We start from the raw sequence: 21,077 nt of genomic DNA on the forward strand, positions 1-21,077 counted from the left end.
TGTTCCTGACTGGGTGGACAGTGATTTACAATGTACAAACCTCTAGTTACATCCACCCAGTCTTTTCTATTTATTTTCCCATTTCTATTTAATTGTGGAGGGTCTCCCGCCACCGGCTCTTTCCCTATGAAAGTATGTCCACATGTAGACCCCAAATCAAACCGTTACAAGGAACTGGGTTTCACATTTTTTTGTTTTCTTTCTCTGGCGATTTTGATGCTTTTGGAATATTTTTGTTCAAAACGTTGTGGCTGAACAAGGATCCTATAACTTTGTACCATTTCTTCTGAAATAGACTCTAGCAGTGAGATCCCCACCTTAAAGGGATCTTGATGTAGAGACTTCCTCTTTAAAGATGTACTTAAAGGGTCTGTGAAGACATACCCTTTAAAGGTATTTAAAGGTATTTAAATGTATTTTGCTAAATGTGCTGCTGATATCTAGTAGCAGGAAGGTATTCTGACCAACTTGTTCTTTCTATTGTATCTTTTTCGAAATGCTTTAAAGGTATTCTGATGGTGAGACTTACTCCCATGGCCTTCTACTTAACTGCTTGGTAAATATGATCTAACTAAATGTGCTGGTGATATCTACTGGCAATAAGGTATTCTGACCAATGTGTCCTTTGTATAGTGTTCTTTTGAAATATCAATTAAACCTTTGGATAAATATGTAAATTTACCATTGTATGGGAATGGATTAATCATTTTTACTGCTGGATGAAGGAGATGATTCTTCCCTAGATACGGGACTTCATTGTATTCCATTTTCTGTCCAGTGATTGTAGTGCTATCTGTTGAGTGAGTGGAAATACTTAGTGAGTGGAAGGTGACTATGGAGTAGTGCTCTCTGCTGAGCGAGTGTATTGCCATCTCAGTGGACATGTCTAAATTTATCATTATATGGGAATGAATTAATCATTTTTATTGCTGGATCAAGGACATTGTAATCCCTTCAAAAAAATTAATTTAGTCCTCAACCCACCACTACTTGTGGGACACTGCTGTGCACAGTTGGCTGCTGCGTTTCGCTCACACAATATACAATCAATTCATTTTACAGTTGATTTTGTGAAGCATTTTGAGATGTCTCAACCAACGTGATAAGGCGCTATATCAAATCAAGGGTTATTATTATAATAATACGGGGCTTCCATTGAGTGCAGTCTCTGTTGAGTGAGTGCAGTGCTATCTGATGAATGAGTAGAAACAATCTCTTTTGATTGGGCCTTCTGTTTAGTGAGTGTATCGCTATCTGTTTAGTGAAGTATCGGTCTCTGTTGACTGAATATCAGCGCACATCCTAGTTTCTCCACTCCTCCTTGTGAGGGCAGATCAAACTCCTTAGAATCGGCAGCGCTGCAACACTGATTGCAGCCAACAGAGGCTGAGGGCTGGCATTCCTACGTCTGGCTGCATCTATCCTCCATGAATAAATCATGAGGAGGCTCAAAAAAAAGTGGCGGCTACATCAATCCGAGACCTGAGGCAGCGCTCGCTGCCAGGAACTGCACAGCCCAAGGAGTAACTGAAAAAAACAGATACTACACTTGATCTTAGCCAAAAGGCTGAGAGTAGCGCTAACTGTTGAGTGAGTACAGTGCTCTGTGTTGACAATGGCAACATTGATCTCTTAAACATATCAGTACCTTAATCCTTGTGGAACATTTGCTGCATTGTTAAAGCAGAGAAACCCCACTTGCACTAACCCACCTCAGCTGTAAATGTCACAGCTTATAGTGATACCTTATGAGGAAGCATTCAGAGTGTTTTGGAGCAGGTTGTCTTGAATGAGGTTTTATGTGATTGTATCTCCCGGCCTTTTAACATACCCTGGAATTCATGAGGTAGCTCCCATTTCAAGTTTATTCTGAGGTCAGGAAAACTGGAGTTTGGCTAAAGGTAGGGTTATATGCAACAAACGCTCCTAATCCCTCAACTAGCCAGAAGATTTTTTTAATACTGCTTCATATGTTAGTGAATCTCTTTTTTTTATTTACCGAGGGTCTCATCTTTACACCATTCTGACATTGTCACACAGCTTTAAATGTAAATAAAGCTGACATCAGATTGTATTTCAACAACGACAGAAGTATTATGCGGCAACTCATTCTTGTATCTTAGGAAGCCTGGTCTCCAATGCAAGAGAAATGATCAGTTCTTGATGTATTCGTTTACAGGATACCTGAACTGTACTGTGACAAATAAACCATGTGTACAGGTGATTTGGACGTGACCCATGCTGGAATTCCTTTAGTTCAGATGTTTGGTGAATACAACCGCTGTTTTTGTCACCTACTTTAACTCTTGCTTTTTAAAATTCCTAATTGATGTTTAACCCGAAAGCATCAATTTTAAAACTAATCACAAAGTGCTGGTTGGCAGGGATGAGCTGTGAGAATACACAAACAAACAGGTGCCAATGAGGAACAGACAGAACAGATGTGAGATGAGATGAAATAGGTTGAAAGTCAGAGGCATGAATATACTGAAGGATAAATAAAGAACTTGCATTTTTATCGTGCGTATAATGTCAAAGCATCTCAAAATGCTGCAAGGCAATTTGTGTCAGGTTTAGCAGCAGTTCAGTGATCCTTCCAGTACTGTGCTGGAGTGTCAACCTGGACTATGAGCTTACTGTCCTGACTTACAACCTTGATACCTAGAAGTTAGAGTGCTACCAACTGAGCCAAGATAACATGAGAAACAGAGATGAAGGGAGGTATGGAGCTGGGAGGGAGAAACTGACTGCACTCGCCTACAAGCTGGTGAGTTTCTCACCAATACCTAGTTAACTATCCTGTCACCAATATCCTCACTTTCCCCTGTCTGCTTAGCAAAATAACTGCATTTTTGAGTTCTGAAAGAACTTTTTACACAGACACTGGTAAGAATGATGAAAAGAACTGCTAGAAGTTGTAATTGAAGCCGAAAACATCAATGTATTTATGAGAAAACTATGAATTCATGAGGAAGAAGGGAGAGGGGATTAGGTTGGGTGGAGGCTCATGTGGAGTATAAACATTGGAAGAGACTAGTTTGGCTGTCTATGTAAATGCTATGTATGTACCCTTTAACATTCTTTCTCTTCAAACATTTTCAAATTGTGTTTTAAAATAATCTAATGGCTGAACCTCAGCTATGATTTGTGGCAGAAAAATCGCTGTTCTCTCAAATCTCCAAATCATTTTTTTCTAACTTCCCTTTAAGGCTTTTGTGATTATCTTAAATTTGTGCCTCTCATGATTGACTCAATGAAACAAAATAATCCATTACTCATTTCCCTTTCATTCCCTTTTAAAATCTATCAAGGCACCTCGTAACCTTTACGCTCAATTCTCTCTTCATAACTGAAATCTTTCAATCCTGGTAACAACCTGAAATCCAAACTTTTTTTATGGCTTTTATATCTTTAATGGCAGCTAAAGCTGCGCAATTCTCCTATTGTGAGTCAAGCAAGACCTTGCATTCTATGTCTCTGAATATATATGATAATTCTGATAATTACAACAACAACAAGAAGATTCCATTTATAGAGCGCCTTTCACGTCGGGAGGACGTCCCAAGGCGCTGTACAGTTGGGTCAGGACCCGAGCAGGGGGGAAATGGTCAGGGTGAGGGGAGGGAAGGGAGGGAGCGAGGAGGGGGGTAGAGAGTCGAGAGGGGAGCTGAAGGCACGGTCAAAGAGAAAAGAATTACAGAGAAATTAATGGATTTTTTGTCTAAAAACAAAAAGAAATGCAGAAAGGAGACCTCAATGACAAATGAGGGTTGGTCCTGGACTTCTAATCCCTTTGAGGCTCTTGTCTCAGTTCCAGGGCACTGCCAGAACAATAAAGCAGTGTGTTTCAAACCAGTCAGCTGCAATCATCCTTACCTTTCCGAGTTAGTATTGTGGCATCGGCAGACAAGCAGAACCTTCAAATCACAAGAAGAAACTGACGGGCAGCTCATGTGAAGAAACAGCAAATAATAATCCTTGCATTTGATATATTTGATGCAATGGAATAAGAAAAAAATAAATCCGGAACAAGAATGAAACATAGTCGGTCAGCCAAAGAGTGGTCTAGGAAGCTGGTGAATGTGAGATATTATTCTCAGAGAGCTTGTGATCTTTACACACAGATTCAGAGTGCAAGGTATGATATTTCTAAGGTAATTGTTCTCATCATTCAATAATAATAATAATCTTTGCGTTTGATATGGCGCTGCATCACGTTGTTGAGATGTCTCAAAGCGCTTCACAGAATATATTGTAAAGTGAATTGACTGCATTTTGTGGGCGAAACATGGCAGCCAATTGAGTGTCCCACAGCGTCCAGGTCCCACACCCCAGGAAAGTGATCCACCAATCGACTATCAACCGGGTTTCTACTGACTACTGGGTAATTCTATGTATAAAGCACCCAAACCTCTCGAACCTAGACAAGTCCCCACTCCTGGGGCTCAACATTCCATCTAGTCTTAACCTGTAGACCATTTAAAATTTAAGTCTTAATTTGAAAGCCATTCTCTCACAGTTCTTTAAAAAAAAGCTTCTAAGTTGACCTGAATGTAATAATAATTTTTCAATATTCTACTCCACCTTAAAGATTAAGACTAGATGGAATTTTAGACCGCTGGTCATTGTCCAATGAACCAGGCGGGAATACACATATATGAGTGGATGTTGGGTTCGGCAGTGTCTACAGTCATATAGCCTGTTAGCACCTGCTGTTAGGTCTCACATATCAAGAATAGGCATTTGGCAATATATCCTAGCACCAGCCAAGTACATACCCCAGCTTGTGTGAGCACCCTCAGAAAATAATCCAGCACGATTAAACGCCTTGAGTACTGTACCCCACTAGTGTTCCAGAGAGATGATGTGTTTGTGTGTGTGGTGGGTGGGGTGGGGGTAAAGAGTCATGTTCCACAGAGTGTGGTGTAGGGTTAAGAGTAGAGATGTGGTGTTCTGGAGAGTGGGGATGTAGCGTTGGAAGGAGTGTTCGTAGTGTATGAGGGTGAATATAATAAGAATATCTTTGCATTTGATTTAGCTCTTCATCATGGCGTTGAGACATATCAAAGCGCTTCAGAGAATATATTGTAAAGTGAATTGGCCCTATATTTTGTGGGCGAAACTTGGCAGCCAATTTTGCACAACAGTGTCCGACAAACAGTCATGGATTGAGTGACAACATTTTTAAAAAAAATTATTAATTTTTTTTTGGAAGCGATTATTACCCCTGGAAAACGATCCACCAATCGACTAACAACCGGGTTCCTACTTACTGCTAGGTAAACAGAGGCATGTGGAGTAAGAAAACTTGTCTAAGGTTTCACCCGGCCCAGGAATCAAATCCATTCTATTGAAGGAGTAGTGTTGCAGAGAATGAAGGCATTGTGGAGATGCAATGTTCCAAACAGCAAAGGTAAACACACGGACAGTGATCTCCCTTGGATTGCTGCTCTGACATCTGCTGAAGGCAGAGGCTTTCTTGGTTTACATGCGACAGTAATGAGGCTATTCGTGAGGTGTGGACCAGGATAAGCTTGCTAAGCCTTATGAGGCCTGGCCTGTCACTTCATTTGTCTGTCTGCTGTTGCTCATTTGGAAAGCTATGACTCCCAGGTGACATTAAATGTCTTTGGCTGCCAAGAGCCCTGGTCCTGTTAAGCTGTTTGACAGAGCCTGGATCATCCTACCTGACCTATTTACACTTAGAAATGACACATTTCTCGGCAACGCTCTATGACCCTCCAGTCAGGAGTTCCTGCTGGGAAAACTGCTGCCTGGTCAGATAGAATTAAAGGGAACTCCTTCATCTCTATTTACTGACATTTGTATTCACCCAAATGTCGTCAATGTCTCTATGTGGTTTGCTTGGTTGAACTCTCATCTCTGAGTCAGTAGGTTTTGGGTTGAAATTGAACTGACCGTCTGACTTGACACTCCAGTGCAGTACTGGGGAGCACTGTGTTGTCACAGGTGCCATTCCTCGAGATATTAAACTGAAGACCTATCTGTCTGGTCAAAAGATCACAAAATTGTTTCAAATTAAGAAGGCCTTTTGGCTCATTTAATCTCATCCTTTCAAAATAAAGCCACTAAACTTAACAGTGATTACCATGAAGCGCTTTTATACATTTCAATGTGATAAGGCAATGTGATATCAAACAAGTATTATTATTTTAGATGGGATTAAAAAACCCAGAACAACACTTTAAGATGCACCAGAACAGGAGAACAAGAGATGTTGTTCACAAGCAACAGCAACAGTATTTTGTGGGTTGCTTCTTTGTCTTTCCCTGCTCTCCATCCATTCATTAAATCCTCACTCACTCTTTTTCTTTTTGTGAGGTTCTGAATGTAAACGATTTGGCAAATATCAGTGTCTGATATACCCTATCAGTGAACAAATTCTAACTCTCTCATCGTATCATTATCGCAATTTATACATATTTGACTTCCTATCTTTCAAAAGAGAAGCAGTGTTTTCAAGTTAGTCATCTTTGGGGAGTACACTTTGATGTTCCGTACTATCAGGTAATAATAATAATCCTTACATCTGGTAAAGCACCTTTCACATCATTAGGATGTCCCAAAGTGCTTCATTGGATGTAGTGTAAAGTACAGTGACTATGTGTTTTGTAGGTGAATGGGGATGCCAAGATATGAATCTAAAAGTGAGAATAGTCTTCCCATATATCTGAAGGGCACTAAATAATAACATAACCTTGCGTATTCAAAAATAGGTAGTTGTTAAAGCTGAAATTACATAATTTCCTTAAAAATGTGACCTAGCATGGTAAGACAGTAGCAAACTTAAGTTTTTAGCCTATTAATTTTATCCCTCCTTTTCAGCCTCAGGACATTCCTTCTGTGAAGCGTTCCTATGCTATCGGATGTGTCACCAAAGCCTTGAAACTGTTTTGAGATGTAATAAGTTTTTAAGTTGGAGCTGATAAGAGGGATATTTATGAGCATGGAGCAAACATAGCATTTTAATTAACTTCACATATTATTGTTGCCAGAAAAATAGGGTATCATTTGTAAGGTGAGCAGTGGTCATGAATGCAAAAACAAAGTACCCATACAATATCGAAGATGACAACTATCAGAAAAAGAAGTGGATTTTGCAAGAAACCTTCAAGACCGTTGCTGCTATGTATTTAACATAGTTCAACTAGTACATAATTTTGGGTCCTATGTGTGTAGTTGTAGTTGGAGGATGGAGAGGAAGGGAGTTGCCCGGGAGTGAAGCAATTTGAACACGAGTGTGAGGATCTTGAAATCGATCTGTTCAGTGAGTCTTTTTGCTCAATGTAGCTCCAGGCAGCACACAGAGCAGTCTGAGTTACAACAGGTTAAACTAATAGCTGGAGATACAAGAACAATCCGGTTTATCTCTTACACACAATTAATCAACTTTCCCCTGTGAAAACAAACAGCCTTTGTTTCACGCTGCCACAGTCAGTACTTAATAATAATAATTTAATAATAATGCTTCAATTTGATATAATGCCTATTATGTTGAAAAGTCTGAAAGTGCTTAATTATCGTTAAGCATAGTGACTGCATTATTTGTAGGTGAACGCAGCAGCCAAATTGCACACTGCAACGTGCCACAAATAGCTATGAAGTGAATGACCAATTTATCGGGAGGATTGATGGTCAGGATAGCGAGAGAATGTCTTTTCTCTTTTTGAATATCAACAAGGGATCTTTATCTTTCCCTGAACAGACGGATTTTAATATCTTATCCGAAGGTCGGCACCTCCAACAATGCATTCCTACCCCAACTTGAAGTGTCAACCTGGACTGTGAGCTCAAGGTCCCTGATGTGGGACTTAAACCTACGACCTAATGACAGAGATGAGAGAGTGTCTTGCAGAGCCAAACTGCAAAATTCCTTTTTTATAGAACTGTATTATGTCAGAATGTCACAAAGCGGTTGACATGTAATTACTGTTCAGTAGGACGTTAAAGATACCATTGGCATTAGACAAAGAGATAAGGGAGTTTCTCGCTCGGTGTCCCAGCTAACAAATTAAATTGGCTACTCCATGGCTGTTTGTGGGCACATTGCTGTGCGCAACTGGCTGCCGCATTTCGCCCACAAAATACACACTTTACAGTATATCCTGTGAAGCGCTATGAGACATCTCAACAACGTGATAAGGGGCTATATCAATTGCAAGGATTATTATAAATGTAGTAAGCATGACAATGTTTCATGGGGCAAATGATTGATTATTCTGGAGGATTATGTATTGATAAGAGTAAATTCTAAGCATGGGGAATGAAAAATGAAAAGCTGCCATAACGAATGACAGAGAGAATCTCATTATGGGCAACTCTAAATAAGATGTGCCTCTTATCCTATAACTGGATAACTCTATGTGCCCTTATCCATTTTGGGTTCAGATGTGAAAATAAAGTGAGAGCGAGATGTTGGTGACATTTTTATTTGTGCACAATGTTACCATGTTCATGATTTTACTTGAGCAATAGGAGGTGGAGATAGCTAACCCAGAGAAGTACATGGATAGAAAGATCGTGATTCACTGTTAAATGCTCTGAGACGCTGTCCTGCCTGAAGGGCGCTATGTAAATGCAAGTTGTTGTTGTTGGAGATGGACTTTATCGCTCAGTCCCTGTATTGATATCCTGTGATAGAGATATTTGAGGCGTGAAAATGCACCTTGTCTTAACTTGAAACAGTTTGCTTTAAAATTTAAGATATTGCCAAATTGTGGAAAATTCTTAAATTCAGTCTTCATCTGCAGCTGTAAAAAGAATCAGCTTTGAGCACTACCAGCTGAGCACGACCGACTGAGCCAGGCTGGCACCACCTCCATCTAGGTTATGAAAACTATTAGCTCTGCAAACCCCACTGGGAAGTGATTTGGAATATGCACCACATGAGGGAGGGAAGAGAGATGTTCTATCTTCCGGGCAATGACTGGGAGATTGCTTGTGAGATGCAAAGCCGCAGGTTCAAGCATGTGGAACAAATGCCCATTTTTTGTTGTCGGTTGGACCTTTTCACGTGACAGAGGAAACAGTGAGTTGATTGCACTGTCACAAGCCCAGAGAACCAAAATCATGAAATATCTATTATTTTGAATGCCACGTTGTGCCCACAAAATACACAGTAAATCCACTTTACAGTATATTCTGTGAAGTGCTTTGAGAAATCTGAATGTGTGATAAGGTGCTATATTAAATGCAAGGATGAATATTATTACACCCTTGGTAATATCTTCTTCCAGCAAATAAAACACTGACAAGCCTTGTTTTTTCCATTGGTGACTGTCTTTCTCACCTCCAAGTTTACTTTGTCCAATGTTTCCTTGCCAACTTCTCTAGGTCTCTTTTGAGCGATTCTATTGATCAGGCCTCAGTAGCTATTTGTGGTAGCAAACCCTGGATTTCCTAATTTCATGACATCACAAAAAAGGCATCAAAACCATATACTCCAGCATGCACAAGATCTTTCCAAGGTTTTTCCCCTGTCTGATCAATCCTGAAATAACGTGAATAATGAAATAACTTAGCAACGATCAAGTGAAAAAAAATTATTTTGAAGGCCCTGCTTATGAAGAAATGCTGCATCTTTGAAGGGTTTTGCAGAACTAGCCTTACAATACATATTACATAACGTGCAATGGTGCTGCCTAACTAATGAAGTGATAGAACATGATTTCACAAAATAATGTACTACCAGCATCAGTGAAGTGAGAGGAGATGTCAGAACTGATACCAGAAATGGAACAGAGCGTGTGCAGAGCACATTCCACTCTCCATCTTAAATGTTTCTCTCCTTTTGGTACATCCAATTAATTTTCTAACAAACAGAATTTTATCAGCAGCAGATTGTGAATACAATCTCAACAGCCGCCGGGGATGATTCTCTGCTCATCCGGAGTAACAGCCCTTTGTGGGTTTCACCGTTATATTCTCTGCTGGTCTGTAAATGTATGATCTTTGACAGCGTGGGTTTCTAATGGCTCACGGTTTTAATGCTAATAGCACATTACACAGGGGTGTGTATAGATGAGTTCACTGCGGAAGGGGGTATTTATGCATTCATCATGATAGAGTTGTTATAACTGATTCCTTTGGCACTGTGCAAATTTGCCAAGTGGAAAAAGGAAATAATCTCAGATAATTAGTTTTCTCTCCCCCACCACTTCTTCTGAAGGTGTTCGACTCATTTCCCCTTCCACTGGGGACAGTTTCCACAGGCGCCTTTTGGTCTTCTGGTCTTCATGTGTGAGACTTTACAATGAGTGTTCGTAGGCCATTTGCCTACAGGAGCATCACAGAGCCCAATCCTGCCCACATCCAAAGTGCACTCTGGCTGAGAATAGCTAACAGACAAGTGATCTGAACTTGCCAACAGTTTAACATCATTCTTTATTCACTTTTCAAATGATTACACAAATAAAACATGTGAGATCAAGGAATTCCATAGCAATTTTCAGCATCCTGGGAAGCCATTAGGTCCACCATATCTGTGCCACTGCGACCTGTATTATCATTCACTTTTTATTATTAATCCCACTTGGCATCTCTCTCCCCACATCCCTTAATGTTTTTTATTGTTCAGATGCTTATCCAAGTGCTTTTATATTATTCTATTGATCCAATTACTTGTGGTAATAAATTTCTACCATTAACGATTAATCCCCTGAATGAAGAAATTCCTTTTAACCTGTCCCCTAAATTTCTTCCAACAATTCTGAAACTGTGATCCTTGAAATTACTACCCTCTGGAACTCTATCCTGCAGTCTCTCCGCCTCGCCCCCTCCCTTGCCTCCTTCAACACCTGTCTCAAGACCCCTCCTCTTCGACTGTGCCTTTGGTCACCTTCCTTCCCCCCCCCTGCCCACCACCCTCCCTGATCCTGACCGCCAGCTCAGGTCTGAAACACTGATTGTCCAGCACCTTGCCACATCCTCCCGACACGAAAGGCGCTATACAAATGTAATTTTGTTGTTGTTGTTATTTATGCAAAAATACTATTTCTCTAGCTCTTTGCTTGTCTCTTTCCATGCCCCAGTGTCCCTCATGTATTTCTTCATCAGAACCTTCATCAGAACGCGGGTCATTGACCTGAAACGTTAACTCATTTTCCTCTCTCCATGAATGCTGCCTGACTTGCTGCGTGTTTCCAGCTACTTCTGTGTTTATACCAGATTTCCAGCATCTGCAGCACTTTGCGTTTTGTTTACCAATTCTCTTATTGGTCTGTTGATTTCTGCCACATTTGAGATAAACCGGGCTACCCAGCTTATGATTCCTATTAGCCTTTTAACCCCCTTCTTATCCTGAGTTGCTGGCATCTTTGTTATTGCTTTAACTTTCTTTGGTTCCATTTCTAACTCTTTCTATGTTATTATATGTCCCAGATGTTTGACCTCCGTCATCCCTATTTTGCACTTTTCTCTATTTAACTTTACATTCTCCTCGAAGCATTTCTTCAGTACTTTTTCTCGACGTTCATCATGTTCTTCCCTTGTCCTTCCAAATATTAACATATCATCTATGTAATTTATCACCCTGGTATCCCTTCCAGTTTCTGTGCTAATTTCCTCTGAAATATCTCCTCCGCTGGCTTTATTCCAAACTTCATTCTTCTGAAGCAGTATCTCCCGAAAGGTGTTAGGAATGTTGTTAAGTACGCACTGCTTTTTGTCAGCTTAACTTGCCAGTATCCCAAAGAACAATCAAGTGTCAAAAATAAATTTTCTCCATGCAGCATGGCATGTGTGTCGTCTAACGTAGGCATTGCGTAATGTTCTCTATGTATGGCTTTATTTAGCTGCTGTGGGTCTAAGCATATTCTTAGTGACTGGCTGGCTTTTCTACAATCACTATTGCACTCACCCAATCACTAGGTTTTTTTACTTTCTTTGATTTTCCCAATTTCCATTTTCGTTTAATGTTTTTCTCAATCTTTCTTTTATGGCTTCAGGCACTCGTCTCAGTGGCTGTGTTATTGGTTTTACATTGAACTTTCTCCTTATCTCATACGCCTCTTTCATTAACCCTCTCTTACGAGAAGCGTGTTTGTATTTCCCCTGTTATTTCTTCTGTTTCCAACCTTTTATTTTCATCTTTCTTCACATTTTGTATTCTTTACATCAGTCCCATTTTAATTATGTCCTATAGACCAAATGAGTCTGCCTGTACTTTCACTATGTAAATTGGTATTTTATATACTTTATTTTTATACTTTGTTTCTATTTCTACTCTTCCTACCATTTCAATTTCACCCATGTTTTTTATTTCTGCACTTTCTGCCATAATGCCCATTTTTGTTACAAATATAACACATTTTCCCTTCTGCTGGACATTGTCTGAAAAGGTGTTCTAGTCCACATTGCTCACATGTCTCCTTGTTATACATCTGGAGTCCGGTTCGATTCCCACCAGGCAAAATGTTGGACAAGTTTCCACACCCCTCTGTTTATGTAGCAGTAAGTAGAAACCTGGCTATTAATCGATTAGTTCCGTTGACACATTTTGTGCGCATTCTCTCTCTGGAGGGACGCTCCCTGCTTACTAATTCTGGAAAGTATTAGGTGCAGTTTCGCATGAGGCAAGGTTTGGGAGTCTATGTTGGGATAACTGCTGGAGTTCAATCAGCAAAAACAAGGTAGCTTCCCATTGTGAACACAGTCAGCGAAATTTATTTCTGCTTGACCAGCTAGGATTGTTATGTTCTCAGCAAACAATGTGTAGAACACACTTTTATTTCATCTCACCAGTTACAGAAATCAAGTCACCAAAAACCCTCTACTCAGTTCTTCCTGCTTTCTCTACCTCCTGATCCCCTTTCATTGGTCCTGGTGAATTGGTCCTTATTTATTAATTAGTATCCAACATCTTCCTCTTTTTGGTTTCTTCTTATTGATTTTTCTTTGTGTCTCATCCTCATCAATTGGTCCTTAATAATAATAATAATCCTTGCATTTGATATAGCGCTTTTCACATCTTCTAGACGTCTCAAAGCGCTTCACAGAATATACTGTAAAGTGAATTGACTGAGCAAAACTCAGCAGCCAATTGCACACAGCAGTGTCCCACAAACAGTCGTAGATTGAAGTGACCAATTTATTATTGGTTTTTTTTGAGGGATTATTATCAGGCATGTGGAGCAAGGAAACTTGCCCAGGGTTTCGTCCTGCCGGGAATTGAACCCAGGTCTCTCGCTTGCCACGTGAGCGCTCTAACCACTGAGCTACAGGACTCCTTATTTATTAATTAGTATTCAACAAGGATCACCCTACCCATTGGTAGGCTTTGCCTTGCCCCAAGTGATGGTCTGCCCCTCAAATTCCTCCTTACAAGGAGGAGAGAAATTGGGGGGAGAAAAAGAACGGATCAGCAGTAAGAAGATGCATGTAGTCAGCAATTATCTTGACATGCTTGGGTCACAGAGAGAGAGAGAGACTTGATTTATGGCTATGATTGTGTGGCTGACATGTGATCAGTTTGGTTGCTTAAATAAAATACATGCACCTCCACAAGATAAAATTCAGGCATCGCAGTTAGTCGCTTTGTATCAGGGAATAATAAAGTGTAATTAATGACACCTCATTGCACCCATTTTATATAAACGTTCCCATTATTTATTGCTGAAATTACTGTGAGAACGCTAGCATGGGATAAGTGGACTTAATTTAGTTCCCTTTGTCTAATTTTCTCATAGTTTATACTGAGACAAGCACTGACTGCTGCAACACTTAGTTTATTCATGTTCACCGATATACAAGAGCGAGTTTCTGCTGGTGTCCTGGTCAATAATCCTCCACATTAATCGCTCATTCACCTCATGACTATACGTGGGACCTTGCTGTGTGCAAATGGCTGCCAACAAAAACACAGTTCCAATACTTGACAGCAATTACCAATTTGATGTTACAACTTCATAGGTGCTATATCAAATGAAAGGATTATTGTAATACAAGTGTACATATATATATGTACGAAAGGGAATGTGGAACATGGGATACCATCTTTATTAAGAATGCAGATATATATTTGTGCACATGTAGGTAAAGGTATGTGCCTAATGCATATTAAGTGTCCGTCTGTATAACATCTAATATGTGTGTGTGTGTGTATCTGTGTGTGCAGGCCACACGCAGACTAATTCAGCTTCTTTATTATCAGCACAGTATGAAGCATTTTCATTTACAACCTTCAATCTGTGTCACGCTCAGATTCCAGCACCTGCATCAGTTGCATAATCTCTCTCAGGTTCCAATACCACCTCCTCTATCACCAAACAACAGATTCGCAAACACAAGCTGTTTAGCTGGAGTGACCTGTGTGCTGCAACACAAATTGAATCCTTTCACCGTTCATTCAAGCTGAGCACAACAGGAGCGTGTGAAGCTCAGCTATATGGATATTGACTAATAAGAGAAAAATCCCAATATCAAGATTTAAAATCATTTTTCAGCCACAGCAGTTATAAAGACATTGTGAGAAAATTGTTGTTTTTAGTGAACAGTGTAAGACATGAATAAAAACAACAGCCAGCACTCTACACTGTAAGAATGTTCAATCCGTGTGACATTCTCTGAGACGCTATCCTGTGTGAAGGGCGCAATATAAATGCAGGTTGTTATTGCTGTTGACATCTTCCCCTGACTCAGTCACAATGGTTGGGTCTGAACCTGACTGTTATATTTTGGTCAGCCGGGTGTCTGACATGTGCAGAAAACCATCACCAAACCAGGATGAGAATCCCATGATCCCATCTGCACATAGGAATTCCAGAGATAGATTGTTGGGATGGAATGGGCACTCTCTCCCTGCTTACCTCGCATCCTGCTTACCTAATTTCGGAAAGTATTAGGCGCAGGTTGGCAAAAGCCAAGGCTTTGGGACCCCAGGTTGGGGTTGGGGTAACTGCTGGAGTCCAACCAGCTAAAACCACATAGCTTGCCATTGATAGCACTCTCTGGCAAGCTTTCCTGCTGCTTGTCCAGCTAGCAGCACCCTACCAGTTAGGGCTTTGACTTGCAGGGTTAACAGGAGCTGAGTGGGAGGATAACTCAGTTACTGCCCTACCAGGTCCTGCCATTGAGCTAGGCTGGCTGTGCTGTCATCAGCTCTGGAAAACTGGCTCAGGAACTGGACTACTGAGACTACCGCAGAGGACTGGCTCGATTCTGACATTCTATTGCCAAACGTTGTCAGTTCAGCTCCAAGGAGGTCCTCCCCCACGCCCTCCCCACCCCTGACCCCCAAGTAGGATAGTCTGAACCTGACTGTGTTGAATAATTTAGACCCATAGAGTGAAGCCTGGAAGAGTCGGTTAACGTGATACTGGCTTATCAGTGCCTTTTTTGTGGAGTTAAGCAGCTTTCTACTAATCAGTGGTCCGATTCTGAGATCCACAGGCTGGTAGGTTTAATGGTTAGTGTGGGAAACTGTGACAAATAAAGTTATCAACTGGCTACGTTTTCAACACACCCCAGGTTCAATTTTGACCACAATAAATGCGAATTAAAGTATTACTCCACCCCCAACTCCCTCCTAGCTCCTAATTCAAGTTCAGTCTTTGAGATGTTCTGCTAAAGTGAAAAGCGCTATATAATGGTAAATTGTTGTTGTTTCTCTTTTTTTGTGATAAAGCATAGATTAACTCTTTCAACAACAACAACAACTTGGTTTAATATAGTGCCCTCCACACTGGACGGCGTCTCAGAGCGCTTCACAGTAATGGATCCCGGGGCCGAGCCAGGGGGAGGGGAAGAAAGCTGACCAAAGCTGCGGTCGAAAAGAAAGGTCTTCAGCCAAGACCTGAAAGTGGGAAGAGAGGGGGCGAGGCAAAGGAAGTGAGGAAGGGAGTTCCAGAGCCTAGGGGCGTAGTGGCTGAAGGCATGGCCGCCGATAGTGGAGGACTCGGGGGACAAGGAGGAGGCCAGTCCCAGTGGAGCAAAGGTAACGGCACTGTTATGAGGAGATAGGAGGTCAGAGAGGTAGGGGTGTGCAGAGGAGTGGAGGTATTTGAAGACAAGAGTGAGGATCTTGAAGTCGATCCTCTCTGGGACAGGCAGCCAGGGCAGTCTGGCAAGGACTGGGGTGATCGGGGAGCGGAGTTTGGTGTGGGTAAGAATGCATAGAGGAAGAAATGCAGCTGATCATCATCTGAATGTGGATTATTGGATTACTATGTCGCTTTCTTATTGCTTACATCATTCATCTCAGGCTCTTCCTAAAGCATTGCTCACATTTGGCGATTCCCAATGTATTGTGTTCAGCACATCATTTGTCTTAGAATTTCCCTAAAGCATTGGTTACATCAAATCATCTGTATTACATGGTCCCCAAAGTATTGTTTGTGTCAGGTTCATTTGATTTTAGATGATTCCTAAAGTATTACTCGTCATGCCATTTGCTTGAAATGCACCCAAAGACATTGCTCAAAGCAAGCGATTACGTTTGGGAGGCTCCCTAAAATGTTGCCTTTCTCAGGCGATTTCCCTGCAACATTAAGAGAATAGAAATTATTTGTTCAAACTTTCGACTTCCAAGTGTCAACTTTGAAGAGTTTTGAGAAAGCATCAACGCCACTCTTTTAAAGTCTATGTTATGTGTATATTGTCTGCAGTTGCTGCAGAGAGCTGCTCTAAGGCTACCATTATTTTCATTTTGAAATGGTTATGGGCATATTTATATCCCTGTTTATTTGTATTCTTGGTAATGCTCTGTAATTGATGTAGATATGTGGGATACAATGCTATTAATGGAATTATATACCCTACTTTTAAGCAGCCAACAACGTACCATTATCTTTCTAATAATCTTTCATGATTAATACCTTTCTGGACATGGAAGGGACTGATCAATATTTTACATGATATTAATGCATGCGAGTTCTATTTATTTGCTCTTACTGTCTTGTGCATTTTGCACTAGTAGCATTTGTTGGAGCCTTGCCTTTAAAAATTGCTTTAGTTGGCAATTTAATAAGCATAAATTGGTCCCGTGAGCTGTGTGTAAGATTTTCACAGCGTCTTGCATTACTGTGTGGGAGATTGTTCTTGTGATACAATAAGCAGCCTAAAGGAGACAGCAGCTAGCAAAGCTTTGGAAGGCAAATTGGCTGTCGCGTTTCACCCACAAAATAGTGTCTATTCCCTTTACAGTATATTCTGTGAAGTGCTGTGAGACTGATGTGATAACGCAATATATCAAATGCAAGGATTATTACAACAACTTGCATTTATATAGTGTCCTCATGCGGGGCAGCATCTCGGAGCACATTACTACTATTATTAAGGCAACAGAATGCTCATATTCTAATAATTTGCTAGTTATTGGCCGTGTGGGATACCTTTGTGTTCCATCGTTGGGTAGCTCCTCCTTATTGCACAGTTACTAGGTAACATTGCTTAGTAATCTCACTAACCAGGTAATCCAAGTGTCTGTCAGATTCCAGGCTATGACTGGCTGCACAACTTCCTGTTGCTGGAAGTTTCTAGGGAAGATATCCACCTTTCAGAAAATTTGAGTGTAACTGAACTGCGGCAAATATCCCCGGTAAATTGACATTATCTCTTTCAATGGTTGGTTCTGGCCTGCTCCACGTCCCCTACTCTGCCTGCCCCACCATTGGTGGTCGGGCCTTCAGTCTTTCTGACCCCATCCTTTGGAACGCCATCCCACAGTCCCTTCACCTCGCTCCCATCCTTGCCTCCTTCAAGGCTCATTTCAAGACCCTCCTCTTCCACCGTGACTTCAGTCACACTCCTACCCCAACCCTCCCTGCCCTCCACCGCTCCTGATCCCAAACCACAGCTCGTTTGCAAATCCTTGACTGTCCAGCGCCTTGGACGTCCTCCCAACCTGAAAGGCACTTTACCATTATAATCCGTTGCTGTTGTTATTGTTCCCTTTAATTAGTTCTTTATGTGTATCTCTTTAATCCTGTACTTTGCCAGATCAGATCTCTCCATCACACGCTGCTCGAGGAAAATCTAAATAATAATAATCCTTATCACGTCTTCGAGACATCTCAAAGCGCTTCACAGAATATACTGTAAAGTAAATTGACTGCATATTTTGTGGGCGAAATGTAAACCCAGTTACAAATCATGAACACAGTTACCGCACGCAACTATTTGCTGACATTGCTAAAGTTACAACCTGTCATGATTTCCACATCTGAGCCCTGATGTGGATAAAGGGATTATCCTGCATATGGAAAAGCAATGTTCCACTATTATTTGTTCTAGTAAGAAAAATAATAATAATAATCCTGCATCGATAATAGCACCTGTTTGGGCTTGATGGCTTGAATAGATTATTTTCAGACCTACAGAAAAAAAGGCGAGTCAATTTTTAAAAATTGCCAAAATTCTGTGTGCTCTGTGCAAGAAACAATCCAAGTCGGCAATCAGGTTTGGAATTTGCCTGCTTTCCACACATTTCTTTGAAATAGTGGCAGTGAGGTGGAGGTGCCGGTGGAGGGGAGTGGAGGGAAGAGAGAGGGGAATCCCATTCTGACCACCTGAATCAAAAGGCAGATGGAATCTAAATTAATAACGCAATTAAAAAAAGACTATTGGATAATGATTAGAAACAAATAATAATACTTGAATTTGATATCGTGCCTTACCATGTTGCTGAGTCATCTCAGAATATATTTTAAAGTGGATTGACTGTGTATTTTGTGGGCAAAACACGGGAGGGATTATTAGCCCCCGGAAAGGGATCAGCCAATCAACTAACAACCGAGTTCCTAATTATTGCCAGGTAAACAGAGGTGTGTGGAGTGAGGAAACTTACTTGTCTACTGTTTGGCCGAGGGACGTCTGCTCCTTCAATATTGGTCAGTGTCTGGAAGTCTGCAGCACACAGTTACTTAATTGTGGGCTGTGGAGGCTTTTTACTACTGAGTAATTCTGTTATGTTGATCTTGATCTTCGTCCCTGGTTCATTAGAATATTGGAAATTTACAGCAGAGAAGCAGGCCATTCGGCCCATATTGTTTGTTCCGGCTTCTTTGAGAACAGTCCTTTCAGTCTCATTTATCTACCCTTTCCTCTGTAGTTACACTCTATACTACACTCTTCTTTTAGATATTTATCTAGTTCCCTTTTGAAAGCTAATTCTGCATCAACCACTGTTCCTCACAGGGCATTTCATAACCTAACTGTCTGTGTGTGAAAAACATTTTTCTAACCTCCCTATTTGCTTGTTTGGTAATTATCTTAAATTGATGCCATCTGGTCACTGACTCTCACCAGTGGAAATAATTTCTCCCTATTGAATCTACCGAAACCCCTCATAATTTTGCAATAGTCCAGTGAAAAATAGAATTAGACTTAATTTTGTTGAAACCATATTGCACGGGGTACATGCTTTTTTTGTTTGAAATAAATGTTAAAAATAAATCGGGTCAGGTCTCCAAGGGACCTTGTTTGGAAAGATCGTGAGTGTAATCTCCCAGTTGCGTACGATTGCTCATCAAGGGGAGAGCCGAAAGTGCTGGATCCTGAACTGCTGGGTGCGACAATGCAGGAATCTCTGCATTGACAGCAATTTAGCACTGCTTCGTGTCCACTGTCATTCACTGTCATTCCATCCGCGTTTTTACACCGTGTATAGAATAGCAGAATTTCACAACACAGGAGACCATTCAGTCCCCTGGGCCTGTGCAGGCTTTCTGAAAGAGCTTATACTCTTCCTATCCTTTACCCACCTCCTTTTATATGTTTCTTTTTCAAATATTTGTCTAATGCCATATTAAAATCTATTATATTATATTACAAAAATACAGTCAATCCACTTTATAATATATTATGTGAAGCACTTTGAGGTGCTATATTAAATGCAAGGATTATTATTATTATTAATTACGTTCAAGCCATCATTTTGACAAATCCTAATAACAAAAATTTCCTCTCTTTTTGTTTCGTTGGTAATGATCTTCAATTTATACTGTCTTGTTATTATATTATTATAATAATTCCTGCATTTGATAAGAGTGCCTTTACATGCCATCAAGATGCCTCAAAATACTTCACAGGATTTTACTGTAAAGTGTATTTTGCGGCGAAAATACAGCCATAGAGCGAGTGACCCACAAACAGCCATAGAGTGAGTGACCAATTTTATTCGGGGGAATGTTCGCCAGGACACCGGGATAAACTCCCTTCTCGTTTTGAATAGGGCCATGGGAGCTTTAATGTCCATCTGAACAATTTCCCGACATTAAAAATGGAATATTGTCCTCTCCTACTCTGACAATTAGTCATAGATTCTCTCTCTCCCTTTCCCTCCGACAGTCAGTGACAGTTACGCTCACATTCTCTTTCTCTCACAGTCGGTGACAGATACACTCTCTCTCTCTCTGATGGCCAGTGACAAGTCTCTTTCTTTCTTGGTTAGTGTCAGTTACTTTCTCTGATGATTAGTGCCAGTTACTCTCTCTCTTTGATAGGTAATGACGGTTACTTTTTTTCTCTGACAGTCAGTGACAGTTACTCTCTCTCTCTCTCAGTCAGAGACATTTACTCTCTCTTTTTAATGGTTATTTAATGTTACTCTCTCTCTCTCTCTCTTTCTCTGTGACAGTGACAATTAATCTCTTTCTCTCTCTCTCTCTCTCTCTTTCAGCTCTCTATGACAGTCAATAATAGTTACACTCTCTCACGGTCAGTGACAGATACTCTCTCTCTCTGATAGTCAGTGGCAGTCACTCTCACTATTCGATGATTAGTGGCAGTTACTCTCTCTCAGTCCATGACAGTTACTTTCTGTTTGACAGTTACTCTCTCTGTCTTACTCAGTGACATTTATTCTCTGTTTGACAGTTACTCTCTCTTTGTTTTACTCAGTGACATTTATTCTCTGTTTGACAGTTACTCTCTGTTTTACTCAGTGACATTTACTCTCTGTTTGACAGTTACTCTCTCTCTCTGACTGACAGTTACTCTCTCTGACTAACAGTTACTCTCTGACAGTTACTCTCTCTCTCTGACAGTTACTCTCTCTGACTGACAGTTACTCTCTCTGACTGACAGTTACTCTCTCTGACTAACAGTTACTCTCTGACAGT

At 40.7% G+C, this 21,077-nt stretch overlaps 1 non-coding gene and 1 pseudogene across 1 annotated transcript; both read right to left on the bottom strand.

The window, feature by feature from the left end:
• Positions 1-1,365: 1,365 nt before the first annotated feature.
• On the bottom strand, positions 1,366-1,581 carry LOC121848594 (annotated as a pseudogene).
• An 11,592-nt stretch (positions 1,582-13,173) lies between these two features.
• On the bottom strand, positions 13,174-13,245 carry trnaa-ggc. Its single transcript has one exon. It is a non-coding gene; the product is annotated as a tRNA-Ala (tRNA).
• Between the last annotated feature and the right edge of the window lie 7,832 nt (positions 13,246-21,077).

Source organism: Callorhinchus milii, unplaced genomic scaffold (genome assembly GCF_018977255.1).
Source record: "Callorhinchus milii isolate IMCB2004 unplaced genomic scaffold, IMCB_Cmil_1.0 Scaffold3, whole genome shotgun sequence".
Taxonomy (NCBI): domain Eukaryota; kingdom Metazoa; phylum Chordata; class Chondrichthyes; order Chimaeriformes; family Callorhinchidae; genus Callorhinchus; species Callorhinchus milii.